Below are 7,756 nucleotides of genomic sequence, written 5' to 3'. Positions count from 1 at the left end.
TATTCGTGGGACGTTATGGGGACGTCCGCCACAAGTCTGAATGTCCATCCATAAGTTAGGGCATTGATCAATGTCCTAATATGAAAAATATAGTTGGAAATCCTAAAGGTTCGTAATTCATTTTACATTTTATAATCTGAGTTATTTTTGCATTGCAAAACAAGTAGCTGACGCATCCTTGCAACTTAAGACGACAGTTAAAACGTAACAAATCTCAAAAGCTAGGCCTTTTTTTTTTTTTGGCTGCATGAACAATTACGGAAGCAAAAAAAAAACTTCATAGACGCCATGTAGTGGTAGTCAATCTCTAAGGCTGTGCTGTTGTTTGAATTCAGCAGAAGCCATTTCAGTAGCCGAAAACACAGCATAGACGTTTGGTTTTCGAACACCGCTTATTGCCAAAGCAAGTAGTACCTTCACTGCCTAATTTTACATATAATAAAAATGTTTCAACAAAACTTTTTATATGCGCGTTTATGTGTCAGAAAGCCTCGGCAACACCACGGGCAACACATGCTGTTCGACGACAGTCCTGCTGCAATCCCATCCAATCCAAGCTATAGCCATCGTTGCATCGTTTTAATGGCGGCGAAACGCAAGCGGGTTCTTTTGCCGTCTTTACAGCCTACCCGAGGTCACCTGCTCAGTTATTGAAGTATGACAGCTACATCTATCTCTATTTGAGCTATTAGAGTAGCGGAACGTGTTTTGTTCACAGGTGCTATCAAGCCCTTAAGTGAGGGGCGAAAGAAAGCGTCACTGCAAACGAAGGCCATATTTGAGAACAGGATCTCGCGCCTGCAGCCAGCGGCACGAGACATCGCAAGTCCAGAACGGTGCAGTGGTGCATGTACGCCGCACACATGCGTTAACATGTATTGTCCTCTCCGCGTGAACGTTTATGTGCCTTGCGTCGTTTGCCGATTTACAGAGGCTACCTTACACAACGCGACTCGGCCTCAGAGACAAAATGATGTATCCACTCTAGCGCAGCGGGTATGAAAAACCTTTATAGCATGAAATTGAATGGATTTATGTTTAAGAGGTAAAGATAATTCGCCATTCTATGATCGCTAAATGCAAGTACTGGCTATACTGTTATTAAAATACATTTGTGGTGGACATTTCCGCATCGAATTATGAATATGTGTAATGGCTGTCACGCTATATGGTTCTTGTAGCCAAAGCTCTAGATTTTCGCAGGTTCAAGTGTCATGCACTTAATTTTTTCTTACTAAGCTTCTGAGTAAAAAAAAATGCTCCTTGTATGCATAATGATACATTTTAATTATTGTTCAACAATACATAAATTCCTCGAACTGACAAAAATGGCAGTGCTTTCTGTGTTAAATCTTTCCATCACGATGAGTTTGCCAGGTGCGTCACCTTTTGTTTTCATATCTTTCAGGATGCATTCTATTTCTGACGTGTACATAATTGTGTTTTAATGTTATCTTACATTATTCTGTGTAGACTGTTAGGTCTGTATTAACTAGTCATGTTTAATCAACGCTGAGCACGTGCTGGTGGGCGAATTGGTTATACATTTTTGTGGTTTTCGCCACACGCATAAGCATATCTACGGAGGGGGGGGGGGAGTCAAGGGGGGCATTTTTCCCCCCATACTTTCTAAAGCTGGTACTTTCGGCTGCACGCTGGAAAGTTGAGCAAAACTGCAGCAGAAACTTAATTTTCTTTCTTAATAGAGTGACCACATAAGTAAGGCTTTTCTTTACTGCGCATTCCCTGCTTGGACAGCGAGGATTGTCTTTTGTGCCTTCTTGGGACACCCGATAGAGGACGACACGCAGGGTTGGCCCCACACACTCGCGTTGCGGAGAACGCCTGGCGCTAGGCAGCTACCGCCCTAACAAATATCAGCTTGCACAACTTGAATCATGGCCAGGTTTTTGGGACCGCTATTTCCGTATTGAAAAACACAATCAGCTAGGTACATTTAACCTGTGGGCGAGAGGGAGGTCCGGATAAAGCATTACAACTGGTGTACCTTACAACGACTGGTGTGCCTTGCGGCATGAATCGTTGGTTTATAAAATGCTTGAGCTATTTAATCTCTGTCTAGAGATAGCCTACGTAGCGTTGCAGTCTCAGTATATTAACATTGTTAAGGTGTTTGTTTGCACTAGAAGCGGCGCGGCAGCGACAGTCGAGGCAGAGTACGGACTCCGAGCGCGAGCGGCATTTATGAGCAAAAGTGCTGAAGAGGACGACCCACTATACCGTTCCAATCCTTCTCTGCAATTACCCCCAGGAACGAAAAGGGAGCTCAGCGACCTAACAGCTTGTCACTATGAGGGGGTCATAGTAGGTCTCGACGTGGTCAACGTTGACAACACAAGCGGTGCACGCTGCTATGGGGTGAATACGCTGGGCACTGGCTCTACATCAACAATCTAATCAAACCGCTTACAGGTATAACTGTCTGATTTTATCATGTAATCACGATTTATCGTAGATATGCTAGTGAAAATGACTGTGGTCAAACATGCAGAGCCATTTCAATACCAATAGAACACTCACTTGAAATTTTTCTAAAGGAATTTGTCACTTCTGACTTTGACGATTTCATTTTTAGGCTACATTTAAATAAGAGCTACACTATTACTTGTTTCCCGGCAGGAGGAAAGAACGGCAGATATTCCGTCTTTTGAAAAATGAGGGCCACATTTTTGTGACATGTACTGAAAATTCGCACTGTGTAGGTTGCTTATGTGTTCTGAAAACAGTTAATGATAGTCGCCTTCTCCAAATTCTTATACATTATACACGGCATTTAGTTGTTTTCTCCCAATATCCTCGGTAAAATATGCAGGGCACGGTGTTTATATTTATTCGAAGTATGAAGCAATGTTCTGAGTGACAAGTGATATGTGTTTATTCTGTGTAGGTTCATTACAGCCTTTGTAGGAAGTTGCTCACTGTAGTGTTCCAGAGTGTCATACTGCCGCTAATCTAAATGTTTCCCAGACATCTAAAACAACAGCACAAGACGGTTGACATTCCATGAAAAAAGAGGGAATTAAGGTAATCTGTTGTGGAACTTTCACTTTCCTGCTTTAAATGGAAGTGTTGCAGATAATTACTAAATCCCCATTTTTCCATGTGTTTTCGTTCATCATACGAGATTCGTAGTTTGTTTCTCCGGTGTCCACGGTGAGCTAAACAAGGTGTCTTGTTTACATCGGGGGGAAATTATGGGCATGGTATGGCCAATGTTCTAAGTGGCTGGGTTAAATGCGCATTAATACACAATACATAATGTGCATTAATACATAATACATATACAAGTGCTACATAGCGTTATTAGTCTGTTTTACGAGCTGTGTAAAACTTAGACAGCTGCACTGACATATATTTACAACTACAACTGAGGTCAAATTTTGCGAACATAAGGGGAACACTCCGCCAACTTCATGTGCGGTGGTAAATGTGTGTTGATCAAATACAGCGTTAAAAAATTATAAGCAAGTGTTCGAAAGTATCACGCTGCTGCTATTAGCTAGGTTTGTTTCCCCATGTTCTTAGAGAACTGCATTTCACATATTTTATACTTTGAAGGAATAAGCAGCATTATGAGTGTTAACGTTTCTGGCTTATTTAGAAGCGTTAAGAATAATTATTGATGCCTCTCTCCTTTTTTTACATTTTTATGCGTAATAAATTAGTTTCGCCTGGTACCGTCACTGAAATAAAAGAGACAGATTCGTTTTGTTTGGTGACTGCAAAGACAAGTTAATGGGTACAGGTTAATACATGGGCTTTCGCAATAAATTACGTATGCAAGTACTTTAGAGTGTTATGAGCGTGTCTGACGAGCTGGAGAGAATGGAGCCCGCTGCCCTGGCAGAACTATAAAAGCCGCCAAGACCAAATTTAGCAAAAAATGGTGGTATGCAATGGAAACTGTGCAAAGTATGGCTAGATCAAACATGGCCTTCGTAAAAAAAAAAAAAATCTTATTCAAGTGTTAGAGCGTGTGATATGGCTGCTATCAGCTATGTTTCCCAGTGTCCCGACATAGCTATACTTTACAATGGGCTTATATTTTGTGGAAAGCGCATGGGGCCATGGTAACTGCAATGTGGGACAAAACTTTTGCATTCTTGGTCCAGTTAGAAGCATTGCAAATAATTACTGATCTGAAAAAATAGGAAATTTCTTTCCCTATTTTCAGGCATCATAACATGTTCCAACTGGGTTAAAGCGTATCCTCGATGAATTAAACAAGACATCTTGCTTATAATTGGCAAAAATGGTAAACATGGCAATATATAGGTAAACTTCAAAGACAGGGGACTAATTATGACATTTGCAGTAAATTACGCATGCAAGTGGTCCAGAGTTTTATGAATGTGTTTTGCGAATGGAGAAATCATCCCGCTGCCCTGGGAGAACTGTGAACTCAACCGACATCAAATCTAGCGGAAATTGAGATGGGGTGGCGGGGGGTAGGGAGGAAGGTAGGACACCATGGTGAATGTTATGGCAAAGTAACATGTGCTGATGAATTACTGGCATTTAAAAAATTGCCAGGAAGAAGTGCTCAAAGCATTACTTGTGGGCAAGGTTTCAAACGGAACAGTCATATATATATACAGGCAACTTTTTAAAGTAGGCAATATAGTCAAAAGAAACATAAACATTTATTGCAACTGTTCGAAAGAAGCAGCTTCGCTGGAAATTGGGTTGTAATTCTCCCAAGGTCGCACACATCTGCTGCCTTTTTTTTTTTTCTTGTGAATATTGTATGTAATTTATGTTGATTGTACTTCGTTGCTTATAACCTCGACAATTCTGTTATGTAAACTAGCGATACATTTATGTTGTAGACTTAAACATCAAATACAATTCTTTAATTATTAAAATTGTAGCGAATGCGCATTTTTTATGTGCGCTGCACTGCTGCTACTGGGCGGGATCCGGGACCTCTGTGAGGCACTCATTGATTTTTGTCCATGTATCATATTGAAATTACATAGTGGCAAGAAATAAATGCAAAATTAAATAATTTTTTGGGCCCCCATGGTTCACCACGTGTGATTGATAAATAGGTCTATGTCTGTTTAAAAATAAGTATAACTGACAGATGCATTTCCAGGCTCTTTCACTTGTTATAGTAATATATATATATATATATATATATATATATAGAGAGAGAGAGAGAGAGAGAGACATATCAGATCGCTTGCACCCCCCCCCCACACACACACACACTTGAGAAATAGTTGGTACTCCACTGGCCACACGTTCATTCCTGCTTGTGACTTTTGTTCTTTATTCTAAAGCATGTGCCTATAATGAATCCTTGCAAGGTTTGACAGTATGAAAAAGTAAAATAAGTATAATCACATAAGACCTCATTTAGTCGTATTGTCTTTCCCACATTTATTAGACTCCGTTTAACATGCTAAAAGGGGTTTCTATTTTTGTTCTTTGTGTCTTCATGCTGCCCTACCTTCAGTCAGGATATCTAGATCTGCAAGTTTTCTTTTTATCAGCAAGTATATTTGTTGCTATGAACAGTATTCATGTGTGCTTTGTGTACTTTATAACATAAAGCGACAATAAAAAAATTATTGTATTTTGAATGTGGTGTGGACCCATGTTTTTTGTTTATTTGCAGCAGAATGGCGGCAGTGAAATGCATTGAAGCACCCGACCAGTGGTTATATGACATTGGTTGGGTGCTTGAATGCATTCCACTATCACTGCTTGAAGATGTGTACGTGTGTACACGCACGCACACACACACACACACATACACGACACACCTACCGTCCAAAATACATCCGCGGCAGGATCCCATTTCATATGTCCGATGGATGTACAAATGTTTTTTAGATGTCCATCGGAAGGCCAATGGACGTCTGTTGGAGATTTCTGGATGTCCATTATGTCGGAAATGGATATTCATAGGACGTCCAACGGATATCAGTGGTTGCTTGGGCAGAAATGTTCGGGCAACCCCACTGTATATAGCATAGAGCATAGTAGATCTCAAAGGCGATGCTTTCACTGGCTGCTTGAACTATTAGAGAAGCAAGAAAAATACATGCGTATTGGTAAACAATCCCTAAGGTTATGCTTTTTCTATAATTTTCCTATTTGAATTTAGCCGAAGCAATTCACTTATTCCCAAAACAAGTAGGTATTTCACTGCCCAATTTCATATATAATAAAAATGTTTAACAAAACTATATTTGCGTTAATGTGTCAGAAAGCCTTGGTAATGCATGCTGTTTGACGACAGCGTCCTGCAGCGATCCAATCCAAGATATAGCCATCGTTTTAATGGTGGCGAAGCGATGGTGCAGTGTTGAGTCGTTTGCCATCGTCACGGCCTGCCCGAAGTCACCTGCTCAGCAGCTATTGAGGCATGACAGCTACATCTATGTCTATTTGAGCCATTTGAGTATTGGAATGTGTTTTGTTCACAGGTGCCGACAAGACCTAAAGTGAGGGGAAAGCCATACACGCGAAAGAAGGCATCACTACAAGCAAAGGCCATATTTGAGGTGGACCTCACGCCGGCAGCTAGCAGTAAATGGCCAGAAAAATCACAAATCCAGAATGGTGCAGCGTTGCCTATCTGTGCGAATGTTTGTGCACCTTGCGGTGTTTGCTGCTGTACAGAGGAAACATCAGAAGTTAATGCCGATGATTGTAGCACAAAGTGCACTCCGACCTCGGGCTCGGCAGCAATATGCTGTAGCCACCACTAGCGCAGTGGGTATTATAGATCCTTAGAGCATTAAATTGAATGTATTTATGTTTAAAGAGGTAAACATCATTTACTATTCCGCGATCGCTAAGTGCAAGCATTGGCTGTACTGTTACAAAAACACATTTGTGGTGGAAATTTCCACATCTTATAATGAATGTGTGTTATGGCTGTCTTAATGTATCAACCTTGTAGCCAAAGTGCTAAAGGTTCGCAGGTTCAAGTGTCATGCACTTAATTTTTTTCTTACTAAGCTTCCGACTGAAAAAATGCTTGTATGCATAATATTTTTTTTTTATTCAACAATACATAATTTCCTCGGACTGGCAGAAATGGCACTGCTTTTTGTGTTGAATTTTTCCATCACTACGAGTTTGCAGGTGCGTCACATATTGTTTTCCATATTTTTGAAGATGCAATCTATTTGACAGGTTGTACATAATTGTATTTCAGGGCTGTCTTACATTATTCTGTGTAGACTGTTGTTTATGGCTGTATTAATTTTTTTAATCAGTTCAAAATGAGACAGGACAGCAAGGAAGGTGGGATGAAGACTGTCCTCGTCCCACCTTTTTTGCTGTCCTTTGTCTAGCCTGTTGTCATACCTTACTGTATTAGGCAAGCCTTGATGCTTCTGCTTCCATTACACATTGTGCTGTCTTTCTGTGGTTTCCATCACACGTTTAGCCTTGCTTGTGAGCTTTTTTCTTTATTCTAAGGCATGTACCGATAATGAATCCTCGTAAGGTTTGACAGTACTAAAAAGTAAAATAAGTATGACAATCACGTGAGACCTCACTTGGTTGTAGTCTTTTCCATATTTGTTAGACTGTTTAACATGCTGAAAGGAATTTCTATTTTTGTTTTTTATGTCTTCATGCTGTTCTAACTTAGTCATGATATCTAGATCTACAAGTTTTCTTTTTATCAGCATGTATATTTGTTGCTATGAACAGTATTCATGTGTCCTTTGTGTACTTTATAACATAAGGTAGCAGTAAAATATTTATTGTA

General features: G+C 40.2%; 1 long non-coding RNA gene across 1 annotated transcript; it reads left to right on the top strand.

The window, feature by feature from the left end:
• The first annotated feature begins 529 nt into the window (after positions 1-529).
• Positions 530-7,756, top strand: LOC142557860 (uncharacterized). Its single transcript, XR_012822886.1, has 3 exons — positions 530-655; positions 719-850; positions 6,459-7,756. It is a non-coding gene; the product is annotated as an uncharacterized LOC142557860 (long non-coding RNA).

Source organism: Dermacentor variabilis, chromosome 1 (genome assembly GCF_050947875.1).
Source record: "Dermacentor variabilis isolate Ectoservices chromosome 1, ASM5094787v1, whole genome shotgun sequence".
Taxonomy (NCBI): Eukaryota; Metazoa; Arthropoda; class Arachnida; order Ixodida; family Ixodidae; genus Dermacentor; species Dermacentor variabilis.
This window is presented reverse-complemented; position numbering and strand designations above follow the sequence as displayed.